This window comes from Zonotrichia leucophrys, chromosome 11 (assembly GCF_028769735.1).
Source record: "Zonotrichia leucophrys gambelii isolate GWCS_2022_RI chromosome 11, RI_Zleu_2.0, whole genome shotgun sequence".
Taxonomy (NCBI): Eukaryota; Metazoa; Chordata; class Aves; order Passeriformes; family Passerellidae; genus Zonotrichia; species Zonotrichia leucophrys.
This window is the reverse complement of record NC_088181.1, coordinates 14828917-14851856: the sequence shown is the minus strand read 5'-3', so window position 1 is coordinate 14851856 and position 22940 is coordinate 14828917. Positions and strand designations below refer to the sequence as shown.

Here is a 22940-nt window from a genome sequence, read left to right as displayed (position 1 = left end):
TTACCCCAACAGAACAATTAAATTCCCCACTAACTAATCATCTGCAAAGCCTGTCTCCTAAAAGGAAACTCCTCCTACACAAAGGTTATGAATAATTCTCAGAAGGTTACAACATGATCTATCATTTTAAGTATTTGGATCTGGAGTACTGGTTCAGGCCTCTAACTGACAGCCACCTTTATGAATAGTTAAGAGTTCACAGAGATGATTATCATGTACTATTTAAATATGTATAAAGGACAAAGATAATAACAATACTTTGCACTTTAATAGAAGCTTCTGTCTGAAATTCTCAAAGGAGAGCCAAAGTCCTCACGAATGCACACTCACAGCCCCTCTGACCTGCACAGTTGGTCATTGCTATTATTCTCTGGAATCTGGTAGGCTGTTATTGTTAGATTTCTCAAAAATGATAATGTCTGCCTTAATTTATAAAGCAGTTGAAGCTTTACTAAATGAGTAACTCAAAGTGAATCACCATTGTGGGGATGTTGATCAGTGCCTTGTGCTGAGCAGGAAACAGCATGGAGCTCCACAGGATGCTCTGCAGATCCTTGGCCCCCATTCTGGTCAAGGAGGAGAATCCTCCTTGTTCCCAGGCTGAAATGCCACTGACTGATCAGCACACTGTCCAACTGGGAGAAAAGAATCTCCTGCTATTCTTCAGGAAAAAGCCTTTCTGCAGCCTCAAAAATAATTTTAGATTTTTTTTCCCCAATACTAAATCAAAAAGGGCAAAAGTGGGCTCCACTTGAAAGCCAAACTTTCTTGCATGAAGAACACTGTTCCTGCAGTTTGTTACAGATAAAGGAGGTTTTGTATTTAAAAAATGTTTTAAATAATCCATTTCTAAATGCTCTATGTTGATGAAGTCAGCCTCTCCTGTCTTCCGATTAAGAGGCTAAAGCAAGTGACTCTCTCTACTATCCCATAAAATACAGAAGGAAGATTAAATCATGTTCAATTATATCTTTCATAGAAAATATGAAAAGAGCTACTAAATAGAAACAGAAGTGTGAAAAATAGAGTCCACAAATATCAGTACCAATCCAATGCAACTATAAATTCTGAAATGCTGCCAAAAAGTTGGTTGTGTTTGAAAACTGGACCTGGACAATTTGAACTTATGCAAATGGCATTTGTACAGCAGCGGAACCAAAGGTCCTCCTGACCTTAAGGGCATATTTACAGAAGAGTCAACTGATCCAGAATAATTCCACCAATGTATTAGGAAAACATGTCTTACTTCCAACATTACTAATATGTTTATTATACAACTTTGTTTCTTAAACAAGTACATTTCTTAACCAAATATGAAAAAGACAAAGGAAAAAAAAGTCACATATGTCCCAAACTGCCCAAGTTTTTCTGCTTCCTTTTACAGTACCAGTTTTCCTTCAACATTTTTTAAAAATTCTCACAAGTGTCAAAAAAGAACAAATTACTTTCAGATTTCTTGAAGAACTTGTAACAAATATAACAGTTACAGAGAGAGGGAGAAATGGGGGAAATCTATTTCAATGTGATTGTTTTCAAATACCTAAACTAAGGGGGAATGAGCTGGTACCATGAAATCCCTCTGCAACAGGCAACTTCTCTTGGAACAAAATGCATTGAGAGAGAGAGCTGGTTGAGCTTTTTCCACTGGACCCTTTGTCCTGTTAGACTCTCTGTGCTCACTCTCCCTTTTCTTCTCTAAAAACTTATCTCAACATAATTTCCTTATCAGCACTGTAGTCACTCAACCTTTTGTGGTTTTTTACTCATTTGTTTGGGATTTTTAATTTGAAGTGGGTTTGTTTGTTTGTTTGTATTTAATTTTACATCAATTTGTTAAATCAGACTGATAAAGTTACTGAAATAACACCCCAAGCCTCTGGCTGCAGTGCTGCTGTCACAATGGAACTCTGATCTCATCCTGGCTCCTATAACTAATAACAAGCAGCAAGAGACTGAGCTCCCTCAGCTCAAACAAAACCACCCAAAGTCAAGTTAAATTCAGCATTCAGAAGATCAGAAAATTGGTTTACCACAACTTATCACAGACAAGTTAACTGATTCACAGCAATTTTTAGTGTACATGCTCTTGGCAAATGTGATGCTAAGTTAGTACAGCTTTCAGTGCAAGCCAAATGTCCCTGGTTTCATTAGGGCTAAAGAAGCACACTGCTCCTCGTGTGCTGGGAGGCAGGAACCACCACAGAGACAGCTACAGCAGCTGGCAGGGGTAACCTGGCTGTGGGATCAGTGCTTACTGCTCTGTCCTGGGCTCTTTTGCCAGGGTTAAGAAAACCAGGTATTTCAAACTGCATTTCATTAAAACACCTGTGTTAAATTTTTCATTGGAAGTTACCCGACTTTTCTGGAGGGACTGTTTGCAGTGGAAGTTCCACCAAACGTGCAAGTGGCTGGCAAAAGTACGTAATAAAAATCACAAAGCGCCAAAGCCCATGCTGTGTAGAGATACCAAGACTTAAAACAGTGGGAGGTACAAATTTTAAAAATATACTTGATGGACCCAATACAAAACCAACTTGGTGACAGACTTTACAATAACCCTCATGAGCTTTTCTCCAAACTCACACTGAATCAGTGACTAAGTTTTATATCCATATATGGATCTCAGGGTGGAACTTCAATCCACAGAGATCTGAAGCTTATTGTTTCAAATGACAACCACATATACAGGAAAATATTTAATTTACCCATATCCTGCAGTTGTCAACAAAGAACACAAAAATCAAGGTGAACACCTACAGTTAAACCTTTTTTTCCTGAAAAGCTACTTTCAATAAATAAATACAATCAGAATAAAAACAAAACTACATTGGCCTGTAACATCTTACTTGCAAAACATTTTAAACAAAAAAAATCACCCATGTGTAATTTTACTATAAGTCACACACCATTTAACTACAGCAACACACACTTTCTAGGGTTTCTGTAACAGATTGGTGAGGGTTTCACCCTTCTTTTCCCTGCTCAAAAATATCTGTGTAGCACCAATGAGTAGCAATGGAGCACGAAGTTGGAATACAGGAGAATGGGGACTCCTACCTTACACATTACTGACTGGCTATACCAGGTTTCATGAATGAAAATAAACATAAAAATTGAAATGGAAAATATATCTCCAGGAGCTTCCAGTTCTTTATGCATTATTTCACTGACAGTGGAACATCCTTCCACCAGTGGCACTGCCACCATCAACCCAAAGCACTTTGGGATGCATCAGCAGTGGAATAGAGTTGATGAGAAGATGCAGTGATACAAAGACAGTAACTAAACAACAATGGCAACTGGAATTATTCCTAATGGTAATTTTTTTCTTTTTTTTTTTTTTTTCAGAGACTAACACCATTATTGAGAAGTTTTTCCTCTATCTTGAATTTGCTGTGTGCAGCAAGGAAATATAGGGTTCAGACTGATGTGTCTGTGCTGTTGGTAAGGCAGCAGGTACAGTGTCTGTGCACACAGGAGGGGTCACACTCACAGAATCTTTTTCTCTGCACAGACAGTGCACTGGGCAAAGCCTGAATCTACACACAGAGGTGAAACTCTGCTCTGGCTCATTTTAGTTGGCAAAAATGTTTATAAATGAAATTTCTGTATTTTTCCTTTTTTAAAAAAAATATTAATTTCATGAAGCAACCACAATGATCCCTACTAAAAATACCAACAGTAAGTAAAGGCTTTTCCTCAAAAAGTTCTCATAACAATTTCTATTTGTCATCTTGTTTCAACATCATCAGGCCTTCTACTTATATGATCTTTCATGGCAATCAGTTGACTGCTGCTATATATCCTGAATAATATTTTCCCTCCTGAGGACCATATGTCTTTGGGATACCTAAGGGGCTCATTCACAGATCAAGAAGTATCAGTTAATTTGGAAGATGTCCTGTACAGGAGGGAATATAGTTTAATAAACATTTGCAATTAAAACTTTTTTGGAATAACCAAGCAGAATCCACACAATGGCCATGCTAATGTTGCTGCTCTATCCTCATTATTTATTCCATTTCCACTCCAAAACTTTGCTTGAAATTTATGAACTTGCCTAAATATAAGCTCAGGCTGAAATATTTTCTTAAATTAAGAAAGGCAAACCTCAGCACTGCTTGTGGGAGATGTCACTAACCAGAAATTTGCAGGGTTTATTTTTCTATAATATCTCAAATATCTTTCAAATTTCTTTAAGGCAGAGCATCAATGGTCATTGGTATGTTACAAAACATTAATTGTAACAAGTTTCAGTAGCTGAAGAGAGAATCAAAGTGAAATTTCAATCAGGAAACAGACAAGTTTGTTCAATAACCTTGAAATCTCAAGCAGATGCAAAGTCACTCTGCAGGTAGAGAACAACAGATGAGGAAAATGTAACTTGTAAACAAATAGTGCTAGTATTGACTGGAGCCATTTCTCTGCCAGACTACAATATGGTCTGGCACATTATATGACTTGCACTTTCTGTTTTCATTACAGTCTTTTTTTAAGACACAATCTATCTCACCCATTTGTAGCTGTTCTAGTATCTCATCCATCTGAATCAGACATCTACATTTAAAGAGAATGAAATCCTCTCAAGATCCCAATGCCTTTTCTGTAGAGATAGCCTAACTTTTAGTCAGTGTTCCCTTACCCTGTGCAGGAAAAACAGTGTTCTACAGTCCAAACTATACCACATATTTTACCAAATATGTGGTATAGTTTATTTTACCAGCTCCATGGCTTCTCCATGAGCACTGCTTTCAAAATCATATTTTACCAGAATCAAGACTAAATTGTTACTTACAAGGTTCATTTTGTAAGGACATTAATTAATGGCCTGCATATGGAAGAGGGTTGGGAAATATTGTGCATTTTGTGCATTATTTTGTTGGCAACTACATCATTCTAGTAATTAATGTTGACATCTTTTTAAAATGCATTAAGCAATATAGACAACATATACTCTGCCCAGATTTTTATTTTTTGGTGTCAGGGAGGTGGAATATAGGGTTTCCCATGGCTGAGCACTATTACTGCAATAGGACCTTCCATTGCCTAGCAAGGTCCCAGTCTGTCTTGGAAAAAAGTGTGGTTTAGATGCAATTCTGGACTTTGAAGACATTTTTGAGAATCTGCATTCTCAGAGACTGCCAGAGCTGTAGAGATTCAAACTCAATAACATTCTTAGTGAACCATTCCTTTAAGGACCCCCATTGGAAGAGTCATTCCCTTCCTTATGGATTTCAGGTAGATAAACAGCTCATTGCTGTGTTCAGACAGACATCAGTCCCCTTTCTCTTCCTCCCTCATCCCCACACCTAACCAAATAGCAATCCAAGCATCTCTTTATCATTCTCAACAATTTTATGTACCTTAATTCTAAGGTTCTAGATATGTAGAAAATTAGTGCCCTTCATGACTCAAAGCTATGGCAATTTTTTTAGATGTTTATTGACCTGTTTATTACTATCTGTTTATTGAACTGTTTTCCATGAATCTGTCTAATCCCTTTCTGAGCCTGCTGATGCTGTCTGCCTCCATTAATTCCCTTGGCAGCAAGTTCCAGAAGTTCACTACTCACTGTGTCAGGAATTATTTCCTTTTATCTGTTTTAAACCAATCTCCTGTTACCTCTGCTAGGTGTTCTACCTATGGGTCTGTGAGATTTGATGAAAAAAAATGGGTGAGGGTTCTGGAAAGGGCTTTGATGGAATTTTGTGCTTGAAGTTATGAACTTTTTCCAAGTGAAAAATAAAAGTATCCAAACAGGGCCACAACACAACTCAGGAAGCTAGAGCCCAACACAACAGCATGAGCACCCCCACTGGAGCAGATTTACTAACCCAGACTACAGAATTCTGTGATCTAGTCCTTGATGAAAAGACAATCCACTTTACAGTTTCAAAGTTTGTAACCAACCCTGGTGTAAAGAACTTGCGAATGAGACCATTTGAGGATTGATAGCTTTGTCACAACTGAAAAGATTTTTCTGTCATGACTGAGATTCATTCAGTTACAGAAAAAAAAATCCCAAACATTCTTTCAATTCTTACTGAGAGGAAGAAAGAGTGGAAAATGTCAGAATGAAGCATTCACTACAGGTTTTTTTCAGAAATATCCATCCAAATTTTGGGTTGAAGTCTACATAGACCTTCCATCCAAAGCCAATTTAACTGAGAGCCCAAGGAAAATACATCCCCATCTGGCACAGACTGTTGTTCCAAGCTGTGACCAGATGATTCCCTCCACCCTCACCCTCCAAAATCAGAATGATTATAAAAAAAAAAAAACATTCTCTTAGGTTAAAAGAAAAAAATAAAAAATCTCCCGACCATGGTTGAAGCCAAATGGCCCTTCAGGCTACTACTGAAGAATCAATTACATTAGCTGTAAGCCTAAGAGAGTCCTGGGGACAATCAGTCAGAGCCATAATAGCTGTGAGGGAATTGTTAAGCAAATTGAGGGATTCTTTAGGTAATTGGGATTGGACAACCAGGTCATACTTAATTTGAAGCATCCATTCCATACAAGTGCTCCAGAGGTATAGCAGGAACTAAAGACAGAAAAGTCTAATTGTGCTGCTACTAACCCAGTGCTTTTAAAGGGACACCCAACCCCACCCACCCACCCCTGTACCCCCATTCTTGTGCAGAATGGTTAACAGGATTGTGCTCCCTCTCAGCAGAGGAGAATTCAGGCAGCTCCTGCAGGGTCAAACTGGGCAGCTGAGAGCTCCACAGCCCCCTGGGACAACCTGCAGTGCTTATGCACAGCTTGAGCCAGGGACAGGAAATGCTCAGGTACCAAAAGAAATGGACAACCCACTGCTTTCTCTAAGACAGTCCAAAGATGCTAAGGATGCACATTTTTCTCTTTTTGTGGTTGACCATGCATTCAGCATACTAAATGTATACTTAACTAGAAATTGTGGTCTTCTAAAGAAACTCTGCAAAAATCCACAACTTCTGCTTCAAGCTCTCCAGAATTTACAGGCAAGAAAATCCTCAGTTCTGGGAGGTGGCTCTGAGGGGGCTGTGAGGGTAGCTAAGATCAAACTGGATTTTTTACCCAGTTAAACAGGGAACTATTCCAACAGCAAGAAGCTCTCAATTTCCTTTGTTCATTGAAATAAGTTTCAGAAAACAAAAAGGTATGCCCAAAATCCATCTTCATGTCCAGTTTGCTTTTGAAGAAACCTGTTGCAAGCAGCTACTGCTAGCATTTTTGGCTTCTCCAGAGAGAAACAAGCCATTTGGGTTGATACAATAGGGATTGAAGTCCCAAGAGATGTTAATTCTTTGTTGGATTGCCCTGAAATTTCACAAGGTGAACAAAATGAGCCAGCAAACACGGCCCTGAGAGTGCCAGCACCAAAGCTGACAAATCTATCTTCTTGTCTCCCTTTCCTCTGATTCTTTCCTGGAACTAATTTGAGGAAAAGCCCTATTTCTGGGTCTTCTGGCAAAGAATACCTCAGATAATTGCCCAGAATGGAAGATTCTGCTAGTGCCACATTTCTTTGGCAAGGCAAGAGAAAAACTGGGAAAAGAGGGATAAAGAACAGAACCTGGATGGCTGAAGGGTGCCAAAGCAAGAGCTTTGCGCCAGTTGCCATTCTGCTCGAAATCTGCAGTGAGGAGCCCAGCTCCCTGCTCCCAGCAAGCTGGCCATGGCTTAGAAGAGTTGGCCAGAGCAGCTCTGGCAGCACAGCTGATGACAGGGAAAACTTGGAGTAGCAGACGGGCCAATAGCCCATTGGTAGAGGTCAGGAATATCTGATCGTGCACACTTCTGCCATTACAGAGCTCTCATGGAGCACAAACCCATCCATTTCATGCTCCTGTTTTGGAGGATGCTCTAACTGCTTATCAAATCAGTGAGCACTTTCCTAGCCTTGACAGAACAAGAGCCAGCAACAGGAACCGGTTGCAATTCTACCTCTAATGTTCAGAGTTGTGACATGATGTATTCAGCCAGGCTATGTCCTTCTGAAGTTATCCAGCAGTGTGCCAGCAGTCACCCAGCAACAACAGCTTCTAAATAAAGAAACCATGTCAAACAAACAAATAAACAAATAAACAAAAAGTAAAATCCCTGATCTGGAACATACTGCCCTAACTGAAGGGAGTCTTTCCACTCCGCACACTACACCAGCACCAATTTAGGTGAGTGAGTAGCCAAACTGTCTCCCATGAGACTGTTTAAGCAGGCTATGGTATAGCAGCTCAATGGCCTGGACAACATCAGGAGTCAAAGTCTGGGGAGCACTTGAAGAGCACAGCAAATAACCCATCTACAAAAATAATCATCATCAAAAACAGTCATCCACAAAATTTTTGCCAATCAGTACTTTGAAAAATGAGCCATCACTTTTTGTGAAGATAATGGATGGGAATTCAGTCTCTGTCACTGCTATGGGAAAAAAATGTCCATTGCTTTAGACTACAGGGAATGCTGAGCACACAGAATTTGAACTCAGAGAGCTTGGTGTAGAAATGGTCATGGTTAGATAGTGTCTTTCTTTTGACCAGAGAGCTGCAAAGAAATCTATTTCATGTGTAGGAAGGATGCTTAGATTAAAAGTTGTTCCAGCAGAATCTTTAAGAGACCTTACCTAATGCAACCTGGGTGAAACTTTGAGGGCAGGGAAGATCCTCAAATGAGTACCCACAGATAGAACAAAACATTTACAAGATGAGTGATAATAATCTAGCTTCTCCCAAGCTCCAGGTCAGCAAAGGAAGCAACATGATAATGTTCAAAGATACTTTTGGTAGCACAAACACAATGCACTATATCTGCTCTTTACTGCTGCATCCCCACAGTCATTACTCATGCTATGGAAAGAAAAAAACAGGTGTATGAGGCAGCTGTGCTTGACAGAGGCTACTTGCAAAAAATAAGGGAAGGCTGCAGACCATCAAAAATTATAAACATCATCTATTTCAACACTGTATTTATTTGGCCAGTAGTGCTAAAAAAGCTGTCAGGCTCTTTTGCTGGAGAGTATGTGCAATGGAACACTTCATATCATGCAATCTTTGTACAAGCACATGAGTTAATGACAGAATTCTAGATGCTTGTTTGGGACAGCAGTATTGTTTGAGGTTTTGACTTAACAGGCACTGTGCTTTTCAATCTCGTGTTTCATAAATGCTGCTCTACCTTAGAACAGGGTATGTTCAAAAACTGGAACACCACCTGAGAGAAACCCCTCAGCCACAAGGTGTGTCCTTTTTGGCGGAAAAACAGAGTGTGGACCACAGAAATGCCAGTTTCCACCACAACTGATAAGATCAAGACACACGTGGTGTTAATTGGTCTGGACACAGGGAGATTCCAGCTGCTTCCATCCTGCTCCATTTCTGATACCAGCAGTCTACCACAGTACCCCACTGCACTTGGGGTCAGTCCAGTTGCCTTCCATGTGTGGACACAGTGGGCATGGAGAAGAGGGAGATTTGCTTTGACACCCACGAATAACTGCATCACCTTGGGAGACTGCATTTCAAGTTTTGCTTCCGATTATAATTATAATTACTTGGTGATGATCACCTCCCCCTTTAGCTTAATTTAAAATGCTTCTGAGTTGGAGAGATGAATGAGTAGAATTATCTGGGAAGAGCTGGAGGGATGGGGGAAGGACATAAACTAACTTTTGCTCTTTCAATTCTTGTCATTGGCAAAAACCTTAAAAAATATTGCCAATTAATTTTCCTCACAGTGGTAAGCTTTGTAATTGTAACCTGTAACCAGTTATAACCATCATGTTGCTTGGTTCACACTAATTGCTGACTGTTGTGACCAAAACATGATTCTAAAACTTTCAGGACAGGAAGGGAGGAGAAACACAGTAGTGTTTGAACAGGCAGGGCACCACTGTTCTTCCAATACAGTGTTTTTACAGGGCATAACTGCTACATTATATTGGGGGCACCCATCACATACATTTAGTTGGGTTTACAGCTATCTACCCAGTGAGAAGAAGGAATCAAAAAAGTTGAAGGAAAGTAAATTCCTTTTGGAAGAAAACAGCACTGGAGAGAAGTCAAGAAATTATAAGGATCTCACATTCCCCTGCTGGTTCTCTCATGAAGATTTTCCTCTTTTTATTTCCACAAACACAATATGATTACTTTCAAGAACTAGGCATGAGTTAGAAACCAAAAGTAGAAAGCAGGACACACACATTTGTGCAGAGCTGAGGTCAGGGTTTGGCAGTACCCTGCTCACACTGAACAAAGCCCTCTCAGGCAGTCCCAGGAACGCTGGGGCTTCCACATTGCCTTCCACCACCAAGGCTAAGAACACCTCCAATAACCCAGAATCACAGAGGTAAAATGTCTTCTGATTCAATGCATTCAATGGATGCACTGAAATTCCACAGCCCAAAACACATTGGGACAATGATACTGATATTCCATCTCATACTACTTCATTACTGATGTATCTCTAATGAAAAATATGGTGAAATCTCTCTGGTAGCATCTGCACCTCAGCTCAGCCATGCCAGACAGAGAGAATGTCTGGCTTGAAGTCTTCCTTCATCACTTTGCTTTATCCCATTTCGCCAGCTTTCAAGAAGGTGTCTGTCTTTGCCTCCTCTGAATGAGAGAGATTATTTGAGAACAGGAAATAAAACCAAGTGGCAAGAAAGGAGCAGCTGCTAGAACCAAACTGATGATGACAGTGCAGCCATCAAAGAGAACTAAGAGATTCCTATTACCTGCCATCTAGCCTCTGCCTCGGGTGCTCAGTGTGTTTTAAGTGCAGAAGCTTAATTTGTTCTTGCACATACCAGACCACTACTGCAGATGAATCTCCAAGTGCAATCAACTAGTTGATCTACCAAAAACATGCTAGGCGATAAAACCAGTACAGTGAATTTAATCTAAAGAGATATGTTAGATTCTTTTTCCACAGACCCTTAGTCTTAAAAATAGTCTTTATGCATATGAGAAATCCAATGGTGTTTACAAGAATAATGGTTTGCAGCATTGGGCAATAAAAGCTGAGATTCTCTTTGCAAACAGATAAATATTTGCACACTGGTACTGTGTGACCATCTACCCAAATATTATCTGTGTGCAGGAGGAATAAAGCACATTTTGCCAGTTGCTTTATTTTGCCAGTTGCCAGAACCATAATATCTGTTTCCTTTTCTTCCTTTCTAAGCTCTGCTATTCCATAACAGAACCCACACTCTGTACAGATATTGAGGATAAATATGTGATGCATGGGGACTTATTATTGCTAAATACTTATAGAGCACTTATATATTCAGAGTATTGTACAAACATTAGCGAATCAATCCTCACACCAACTTGCAGGACACCTAAGTATTATTTAAATTAGGGCCAAAGCTTTTGCTCATGTCTGTACCCACTCTTTATTTTACACTGCCAAACCAAAACTAAACAGTAGCAATGTACATCATATTCCTTGGAATGCCAGCACCCACTACCTCAAAAAAGGACTCAGTTATAAGAACAGTTATAGAGGTTAAAAATCCAGAACATAGGAGCTGCAAGGATGTATATTAATAAGAGAACTAGTTAAGAGGATTTTATAACATTTTAAACATATAAATATAAATAAATACTTGTAGTGTTTGAGGATTCAAAGAAAAGTCTGAAATTAGTAACTACAACCAGTGGAGTTCACAACACAGTGACAATATGCTGGACATCCTAGTGGTGCTTAGGAAGCCTGTTGGAGGTTTAAAGGCTCCAACTGCAATACTGGTAAGGCTGCATTCCCATCCTCCAAAACCAGAATCAGACTAACCTCATTAACACAGGAAGAGGCTGCACTGACACGCAGCCAGCACGGGGGCATCCCTGCTCACGGGGGACATTTGAACTCTAGGCTGGACAGAGAGAGAACGCAGCCAAGCCTAGAAAGGGTGAAATCATGAAACTCTGCAGGAGACAGAGCAAGGAGCTGGCTGCTGAGGCTGCAGGAGGAGGGCAGCTAACCCTGGGCTGAGCTGCTCCCAGGCTCCATGTGGCCCTGAAGAGGTGGTGAGCCCAGAGCAGCTGGCAGGGTTTATCTGCTCAACTTTCTCCGACCCTGAGAAACAGCCTGGCAGCCTTCGAGCTCTCCCGGCTCTCAGATGTACCTTTTTCCTTCCTTTATGATCAACAGTCCCACGAGAGACTTCAGAGAAAATGTTGGCCTCAAGTACTCAAAATACTCAAGAGTTAAGTCTGGCATTTTTAGAATACCTGCGGGTAGTCTGGCAAATCAAGTATCCCACATTCACCCATCTCTAATGATGATTATTATGCACCAACAGCTGTCTACAGTTCAATGGATGAGGATCTAATTGATCTCATTACCTCGCCCCATATAAAGTGAAGAGCATTCCTGCTTCTTTGGGTTTGGGGATCCTAGGCTGACTGAGGACTCTGTGCTGGAGACCTGGAAACAGACTGTTTGGTAGGGCTGCTCGTTTGTTTTCAGCCGGTCAAAATCCACAGAAACAAACATCTTGTAATATACTGTATAATATATTACAATGTGGCTTTTGTCTTACCAGTTTAATACTGAATAACTCTGATAGCATTCATATGAATATTAATTTTGTAATAAAAAGCAAGACTGGTGTATTAGTTATGCGTTCTTTTGTTACTCTTAGTCTTTAATTATTATTATTAATGCTATTATGTCCAATTTCCCCTCACCTCGCTCACCCTGGCAGTCCCTGCTGCAGTGCCCTGTCTCAGGCAGCGAGCTCCTTCTGGAGCCAACAACAATGTCACCCAATTAACCCTCTGGCAGGGTACACTGTGCTTTATAAACGGTGCTGCTTCCTCTGCTGTGAGTCTCTGAGTGTCATTTCCCACAGCCAGGCACCCAAATCTCTTCCTTGGCCTTGGGTTGCCTGCCCAGCATGGCTGGCCCCGTGCGGGGTTTGCCATGTGGCAGGATCAGCCAAAATATTTCTGCTGGGGAGCTCGTGCGATAGGAATCTGTGATTCAGATTTTAAAAGTTACATTTCTGAGAAAATAAAAATAAAGCAAAGCCACTTGCAGAAACAAAAGGCCTGAGTCCACCTCTTTTGGGTGGGTGTAAATCCTCTGTCTTTAATAAAGTTACGTCTGATTTATAACTGTGTGAGAGGAGATTCTGGCCCGTAATATAATATAAAATGCTCAGCTTTCTGCAGTTTGCTTATTCATAAAGATTACTCCACTGACACTGTGGAAAAGATGCAATGAAAAATACCTAGTGCTCTGCAGCTTTGCAACTGCCAACTCTCTCTTGTTTTTAAAAGAATACCACTGTTCATTTGCTAGTCTACAGCAGATATATTTTTAACATAAAAACACTATATTTAATTGGTTATGGATCTCAGTTCTTTTAGCACTACTGGAAATCACACAAAAACACATTAGTACAGAGCAATTAGTGCAATGGCAGTAAACAACTAAGGCACTATTAAGCTGTGGGTGATTAAATAGTATTACTTCTTTATTTTTTATGATATTAGACTAAGAGAAGATTTTTAAATATATATTCCCATTAATATTAATAAATGATATGAAGAGCAGGTGTCTTTAACTTTAAGACTATTTTTTTCAGGGCACTTCAGTTGGTAAGAAAGATTTTCTTTTAATGGAAGATTTGTCTCTTTATATGGTGTATCACGCTATTTCTTATCTCACTACACTGGGACATTTATACAGTAATATTATTTAATGAGAGTTATGAAATCACACACTGTTCCTTCAGAAAATAATACCCGTATCTCTACCACCAAGGAACAAAGAGCTACCAAACTCCCAAAATAATATGCAATTATTTATATCCGTGAGAAGAACAACCCGGGTACCATTTGACAAATTTACTACAAGGGGCTGTAGCAAACAGTGTGATAAGTTAGCCCGAGTGGCAGTGACCTTCAGGCACCATAAAAGACAAGAATCTGACCCAAGGACAGAACCCTTGTGGTATACCTTTTTAATCTGCCTAGCCCTCACAATGTCTCTGGACTCTGTACTTGTTTATAGATCATCCTCATGGTCTGGCACATCTTTTCCTCGGCATCTGATTAAGTTAACAATGTGCTGCTATTTGCATGCAGATTTGCCAGGCCTTTCTCTACAGCTGCTCCCAAAGACTTGGTCTTTCTCTGTAATGTGATAGCACAGCAGTCAGTAAATGCAATCTTTGTCAAACCCAGGTGTGCTCTTGATTTGGTTCTCATTCGTTCCAAGCAATTTTTCTTTCTGTAGCATTTATAAGGCTCTATTATAGTATAGCCACATCTGGAGCTAAAATTCTTCTATTAATTATATACTTTTACCACTATAAAGACAAATTCAGACACAGCTACTAACATTGTTGTTGTTCTTCTTATTCTCTTTTTGACAGCCTGTATTTTATTTCTGTAGAAATTTAATTTTTAAAGCAGCATTCCTGATTTTTATTTCCATAAAACAGTAATGCAAGCATGAAATCTAAATATTTAGTATCCCTAGTCTAAAATCATGATATCCAGAGCAATATAAAGTAAGCCTAATTTTTTTAAACATTTCAATACTTATCATACATATGATACTTTAATAATGTATCTGTCTCATTAAAAGAGTTACAATCTACTTGGGAAAGAAAGAGGGTGGTTAAACAAAATCCAAAAACAACTTACTCAGTTCCCTAGTGAATGCTGGTTCACATCACAGAATCACCAAACAATTTGTTCCCTCCACAGTCAAAGAGCAGAACCAAATTTGATCAGTATGGTGACTTAAATGCTGTATTTTCTTTGTGCAATGAGGGTAATTTTTCAAGATCAGGTTTGAAGTAGATTAGTGCAGAAATATGAGCTAAGCCTTCACTCTTATCATCTGAGTATGGATAAAGGATGCATTCACCCAAGAGCACCGAAAGTTATTTTCTAAGAAAAAATTTTCCTACCTCTTTTTTTCCATGTGTGAGTACAGAGATCATCACAACAAAGTAATAAATGGAGACTGGCAAACAGGTTTGACAAGTGAATCTTCACTGTGAAAATGTACATTTGAAAGGAAATACTAGAAATCTTATTTGTTAATTTATGAACCAAAAGTGAGGCTTCTTTGCTAGGTAAATACCTCTGTGTGAAAAGAGGTTTGATTTTTTTTTAATTGCAGGAGCACTACAAGGAAATATCAATCCCCACAACTGAGGGATGATTTCTATGTCACCAAACCAGGTGGTCTTCTCCAGCCCTTGGCCAAGTAAGTTTAACATGGACATGGTGAGCTACAATCTTGACTTTAGTATTATTTATTTTAAAAGGAAAACTTTTTCTTCCCTAATCATCTTTCTTCTGATTTGCTTTCACTGATTTTTTTTTGTATGTTTGTATCAAAACTAAAAGAAATGCAAGTGTTCCATGCCTGTGTTGCTGAATTCACTGAAGCATCAATAATTTCTGAACTATTTTTCTTTAATAAAATTACGAATAAAAATATCAAACTAGCTTTACCCATTAAAAATAAAATACAGCTGTAATGTTCTTCATGGTGGACTTTTTAAACTATTCTACTGAGGAAAAAGCTTTTATTTATTTATAGCAGATTTTATCTTCCCAAATCACTTATTTCAGATGATTAGTTTGGCTATATCTTTGCACAGTCTTTGCACAGACGTGCAGACACACTCACACACAGACTCACACACAACACACACCCGTGCAGGAGGGTAAAAGAATCAGCAGACAGACAGAAGCTGTGTAACCAGATTACATCACAGGTTACGATGGAAATAAATAAAAGAAAAATCTCTCTTGCTTCCATAGCGTGGCATTTTAGTGGTGCTGGTTTGACTTTTGGCCCACACACATATGCCAATGGCAAGGCTAACTCTAGGGACTAACAAAAAAGAATGTGTGTTCACAGCTGTACAGTACACCAATACAGATTACATGTTTTCAGTGTTGCGGCCACAACAGAATGCTAATTAACATACTGGAGTGATGAGAACGGCTGTAAGGGCCTTATTGTTCCATTATTTCATGCAGCCCAGCTGCCTTTGTTTATGTCACTTATCCTCTCGTGCCACAGGTTTTTACTCCAAAAATACTATCCCAATACAACGTTAATATTTAAAAAACAAAGAGGTGGCAGATTGTCATTTTTGTGTCAGTCTCAAACTGCAGAACTGTTAAGCTGTTCTGGTTCGGTATTTAGAAATAATTTAACAGCCATATTCAGACACTGCCTGCATTCTAACATAATGGCTGAATACTTGAACCAAGCAAATGCATAACTATCCTGACATCACTTATGAGATTTAGATTGGTCAGTTAATGGAAGTCTTTACCAGAATCAATACCATAACAGCTTCTTGAAATGAACGTGATTTTTTACACAGAGTGCTGTGAACAATAAGTACAGAAATATCCTACCTTTGTATACAGCACAAAGGAACTAGGATTTGAAATTAAGAAGCAATTACAGTTTTTTGCAAAGTAATGTTACAGTTGATTATTAGAAATAAACACATACAAAATAAGCACTTTTTAATAAATAGCTAGAGAATATTAAAATTCCACAATCCTATTATTCCTTTTTTTTCCTACTTTTTTAACAGCCATTTTATCTGCTGGCTTGGTTATCATGTTGCTGTTAAGGATTAATATTGATGATTGTTGCCAACAATGGTTAAATACTGCAGAAAAACACTTTTTATGAGAGAGATGTAGCCATATCTAACTGTAAGTAATATTAGTTGTCCCTGCTGTTTTGACTTCTTTGATTGATTAATGAAAAAAAAGCAATGTTAAATGCTATTAATATTCTTAGTTGTATTACTGTAGTGCCTCAATGTCTTGGCTGATGTTGGCCAGGTTCAGATCCAGCCAAGAAGACAACAACTTCCTAGTACAAAGGAAAAGAGTTCCTGTGCACAGAAGTTCCCTGATCCCAAAAGCATTTATGTTTCTCAACAGAGAAATCAAACAACTTGGCTCCCCTGACTTCTGTGAAACCACACAACAGCCTGAGTTTACTTAGGGGTTCAAATAAATTATTAAGGTTTTATTTGGTCAGTAGCAACAAGTGTGATAATTTTAAAAAGTGAAGTAAGGAGGGGGGAAGAACAAAAAACAGCCAGAAAACCCCAGGACATTGCTGGTAGGAAGTTCAATGTACTGCTACCTGGTTACAACTCAAAAGTTTCTTCCCCTCATTTACTTGGTATAAAGAAATAGGAAACACTAATGATAAAGAGTTTTCCAAACAATTTACTCCATCAGTTGACTGTAATTGCTGTCAGAGCATGAGCTTGGCTAGAACCCGAAGTGTTAATGGTGCATTTCTTTCTCAAATTAAAAGGGAAAAAAAAAAGAATTTAGTTCCAGTTTCACAAGTTTAGCTTTCCCAACAAAGTGTGAGAGAGCTAACAACATACCTGTCACCTCAGATTTACCCAGTGAACAGAAACATCAGAAAGGGTAAGTCTTCCCCAAAAGTGTCCTCTCCCTAATCAAAGACACACTGTTGTTAATCACAACGCACACCAAAATCCTGAAAACATCCAATCCAGTGAACGAGCCCTGGTTGCTTTTTAATGACTTTAACTGGTAATCTCAGATAAACGTGCAACTGCTTGGAGTGTCTGTCTAATGCAAGGCAGTAATGAGGGGATTTAATGTTTTCTCCAGCCTCCACAGCTCACGATGGTGAACACGCCACAGGTGTGGTACAATCTAATACAGAGCAGTTCCTCAGCTATGACCATTCCCCTACTGTGGACAGAACATAGATTTTTTTTTTTAACTGGATCCAGGAGCTAGCTAAATTACCCAGCTGCTCTGTGTTTAAGCCCCCAGCTAGTTTATATACCAATAACAATAAACTTTCTATAACAGCAACCCAGCCTATTACAGCTTCTTGCTCCAGCTAAAAGTGGGCCACTGTTACTTCAACTATGTTCATGGATAACACCATGGGATTTGTCCCTTCATAAAACTGCAAAAACATTATAAAAACATATAAGTGCATGCTCAATTAATAGAGTTTTGTTTTCCAGCAGGATGATCTGTTATTTTATGGTACAGACACACAGTATCTTAAGCCTATCTGTTGAGAACACATTGGAAGGTTGGCTTTTTATTTATGCTTATTTACAACACAACACCTAGCTGCAGTCACAAAAAGAAGTACTGACAATGGCCTCTTAATAAGTTTAGTGTGATACAGTCACAGGTACTGAAAACTCCTCTCCAGATAATCCATTCATGCATTTATTTTTAAAAATAGCATTCAATTCTGACATCAATTAAATAAAATTGTTTACAGTAGGTAATAGGTGTGTTGTGGAAACTGCAAAGAGTGAGAAGTGTTACACAGAGATGTAATAGGTTTTATCAGAGCAGCCAATATGGTAGAGAGAAAAAAAAAAATAGCAACTAAAACCAAAAACCAAGACAGACAAGATTTTGGGACCAGAAAAAGGATTTGTTTCCTCTAAAATGTAGCAATTGTTTCCCTGCAGAGATATCTGTTGATTTACTAACATGACACATGTCTATAAACTTTGTCTTTCTGAAAACACATTATAAAAATAACCATTAAATTAACACTTCACAAAAATAAAATTTAAAAAAAGCAAAACAACAAAATTGACAAAACACTAGAGTTTACATTGTGATTTCCTTGAAGTTAGGAAGAAATTCTGCCATGACTTAACTGTTCCCATTGCTTTATAACTTTCAGTGAACTACTTCCTTCAATCTTAGTTTATGAAATTCCACTGAAATTAAGTTCTTGTGGCTAAGGCTGATACAAATAACAGCAACAAGGCACTAAAACACTAATAAACTGATTACAAGGTCACATAAATGGATATGTATATAGCTGCTGGGCATAATGCATAAGGAACTTCAGGTGCAAGCCATAAAATACAGCAGTGAGTATGTAAGCACAGGCAACCACAAAAAAAACCTCAACTGTCAGTTTTTGAAAATGCGTATCCTCTCTGCATTTAATCAGGCAATTAACTTAAAAGTATCCCCATCCTAATTGTAGATTTAAAATCAATTTTAGACACAAATTTACCAAAACCTAAGATTTTCTAACAGGGACTCCAACACTGTAAGAAAACTATGCCAGATTACATAGGAGCTGCAAGACTCTCTTACATTATTTATCTACATCATGTATGGCATCTTATCTCTACACACACAGCCATTTTCAAAATAACCCTCAAAAGAGGGTGCTCTTGTTTTCACAGTCACTCCCAGACCATCCTCAGTAGGAAACAGACTTAGCTTGAAAGTGCTCACTCGCAGGCAAACCAGTCCAGGCACTATATAGCTGTCACAAGGCTGACAGCTCGCTGTATGGAGATGATTGTACCTTCCCCACAGAAAGTCCCATGGGAAGGGCTGGAAACAAAAGAAATCCTGATGGGATCCATCCAGCTGAGCAGGGCAGCAGTTGCCTTCTGCTGAGAGCACTAACCTGGCAGCCCTGTGCAGCCCACCCCATTGAGCCCTGCCCGGTATCCAAAACATCACTGAAAGCCCTGCACACCTTGCTCAAGCCCAAGCCCCCTGTTCCCCCTGCTCTGTGTCACCACACAGCAGAGAGCTTGCTCTGGGATGAGCTGGTCATGGAGCAGGAATCCTGCTGGGATGTGGCACAGGGGAGCCCCTCTGTACAGCTGCAGCACGAAGGCTTCTCCTCACCAGCACGATTCCAAGGACATCTGCACAGGGGCTTTGTGCCTCCACACCACCTCTAATCCAATTACAGCCATGCCTCCATGGGTCCTTAAGAGGCTCCAAGAAAATGATGGCTAAAGACTTGAGCTGCATTCCTTTTTCTTGGTCTTTGGGGACCAGAGGTGATGATTTACAGCTTCCCTTAGTTCCCAACACTCCCATCCCTACCTGCCAGCCCCTACTCCTTCCCCTCACAGTGCTCCATCATCAATCAGTTCTTCAGATGCTTGCCAGGGATCTGCTTTGTTCTGCATCCAATTCCAACTGGCTGTACATAATAAGAATTTCATTCCTATGCCTGTGCTTTCCACCTGGGAAATTGAATCCTTCATGCCATTAGCCTTCTATATTGTCCTCTGACCGTATGGAAAAGGTTCCACAGTAGTCCGGAAAGAGGAAGCCTGCTACAGAAACTGGGCCCTTGATCTGCAAGAAGAAGCTTTCATACATCAGAATTCCCCTTCTCTAAGAAAAAAAATTAAAAATGTTTCACTTATTTGTGCAAAAAGCAGGATTTCCAGGCCTAAAAATTACATCATATAGAAAATAAGGCAATCTCTTGGTCTTAGAAAATTCCACGGCCAAGGGAATCTGGGGGCTGGATTCTGTAACTGAGGAAACATTATTATTCTGACAGGGCTCACCACCTCCTGCATGACTTTTGGTAAACACATGCTCTCCATACTGAAGCACAGAGAATGTGATGGTTTCATGTGAATGCGTGATAGGTTTTGCTTCAGTTGTTTGAGGTTTGGTTGTTTGAAGCTTTACTTAAATTAGGGGGTTGAAAACACCTAAAATTCTGCAGAAGACCATTGATTTTGGCACAAGCTCAGGAAATATTGCATCGCTGAACTGACAGGGCTGTGGTTCAGCCACTGATGTCCAAAGCCACATTCTCTGTAGCCAACTGAGCTCTTTCCAGTGCTCACAGCACACCCAAAGCATGCACTAGTATTCAACTAACGTAGACCATGTTATGCCTTATTATATCACAGACACTGTATTTCGTGGCATGACCTTGTTGCTTCAGAGGAATATTTTTAAAGAAATTGCTGCTTCAGCTGGGGTGGATTTGTGAACAGCCAGTGCTATGACACTGCCACACCACTGCCACTTAATGTATAGGAAGTTATACCTTCAAACACTTAGACATAGATGAGTGCTCAAAATCCCTTGTTTGAAGAACAACAAAATAATAAGAAATAATAATTATAGCAATAACTGCTTAGTATTTGTATGATAAAAGTGCTGAAAAGACATTAACTAATTAGTGCTCACAACACCCATGTGAGGCAGAAAAGTATCATTATCCACATGCTACAGATGGAAAACTGACAATGTGGAGTTACCTGCCTTTCCAAGACATGCATGAGGGGATAATCAACTAATGCAAATTCATCAAAACCCTGTGGGGAAAGCACCAGTAGAATGGTCACACAGGTTCAGTTTCCTCCCTGTGAGCTCTGATGCAGTGAGAGAGACAGAGCAGCACGGAGAGGTGTGGGACAGACACACGTACCCTGCATCTAATCTAGAAGCTGTGCAGAGAGGAGACAGAGACAGCTGCACAGATCATTAAAGGCAGCCTGATTACTTGAGCCTGACACCTCTTTTTTTCCCTAGAACGTCACTCACAGCGATGGGGCAGTCGAGTCAGGCAGGGAAGCCAAGTGGGTTTTGCAGGAGGAAGATCCCCTGGACTGACCCCCACTGAATATACAGCTTTTGCAGCACCACCTTTGACCACGTAGTTAGGAATCAAATTAAACACCTGGGGTTTGCTATCCTTTGCATGCATCTCTTTCAGGAGCCAGGTAGGCTGGTTTCTAGCACATGGTACATTCTGACAATAGCTCACTTAGCGGTTTGTTTTCTTTTTTCTGTACGGCTGTTAGCTCAGCTCTGTATAACCAAGAGGTTTGGGTGACTTGCATAAAGCATGGATAAAGCTACTGCTACCAATCACAGTCAGAGGCTGATCAAAGCCAACATTCATTAACTCTGAACACAAAATTGTCTGAATCCATCAGTAAATGCAATGGTGCCTAATTAGAGAAGGCATTGCCTGTTTCAAAAGCCATGCTATCTAGCTGGACCATTGAGCAGTAGAGAAAAGTAAAGCGAAGCAAAATCTCATATGAAGGAATTAAAAAAGCGCAGTGATTTCACTCTTTATGCATGGCACAAGTTATTATCTCAAACAGTGACATCAATAATAGGGGCCTTTATTTAGATAGTGCTGAGCTACAGCAATTCCCATTCACTTTAGGTGGAATTGAGGGTGCTCAGCAGGACTGAAAAAAACAGTGACCAGATAAACATTGTAGTGTGTGGCCCAGGAAGCTGGAGAGTGCCTGGAGAAAAAGGAAGAACCATAATTAAATACAAACCTAATGGAACATGGACAGCCAGGATCCTGTGTTCTACCCAGTAGCACTTTTACCAGAGTGAAATGGAGCAACAATAATCTAAGCTCTATTCCATCTAGTCCTCCATCCACATAAATAGCCTAGGAAAAATAACAGTGAAGCTATCAATCCCAGGAAAGAAAGTGCATTGAGAGAAACCTAAACAAAAATTTTATTTCAAATCAGAAATGAAGAGATATTCAGAACCTTTTCTCACATACATTCATTGACACAAACTTTTTTTGATTTATGCTGCTTCTGTCCTTTTGCATTTGGCCTCTAACTACTCCAGCAAACCAGTTCCACTAGCAGGAACATCTAGGAAAAATAAAGGAGCTTCAATGACTTGTGAAAGTCCCCTGAGCTGTATATCAGAGTGTAGCACAGTAATTGCTAATGGCCTGGCTGGTGAGAGAGGCTGGCTGGGGCTCCTGCTACAGCCCACCCAGCAGCAGGCACAGCACTTGCTGGAAATGGTTAAGTGGGCTCCTGTGTGGGCCTGGAGCAGGTGGTGCATTATCCCAGCAGGTCAGGACACTGCAGCTCCCTGGCACAATTCCCCTGCTCCTGGAGTCACCAGGAGCACTGAACTGAGCTCCACAGGGCCAGGACCTCACCCCGAGTGCAGCCTGGGGCAGCACACCCAGGGACACCCAGAGCTGGGGAGAAGGCATCAACTGACTGTTATTTTATTGGGTTTGTTGCAAATAAAGCAAAGCCCCAAGGAGGTGCTGAGGTTTTAGTCTATTTAGTATAGTTTCCTTTTAGAGACTATTAGGACAGGCATCTGCTCCCAGTTACAGCTCCCAGCCAGTGAGGG

General features: G+C 39.9%; 1 protein-coding gene across 8 annotated transcripts in view; it reads right to left on the bottom strand.

Annotated features, from left to right (window-relative positions):
* ZNF536 (zinc finger protein 536) overlaps positions 1-22940 on the bottom strand; it is a 343245-nt gene that overhangs the window by 201340 nt on the left and 118965 nt on the right. The window lies entirely within an intron of this gene.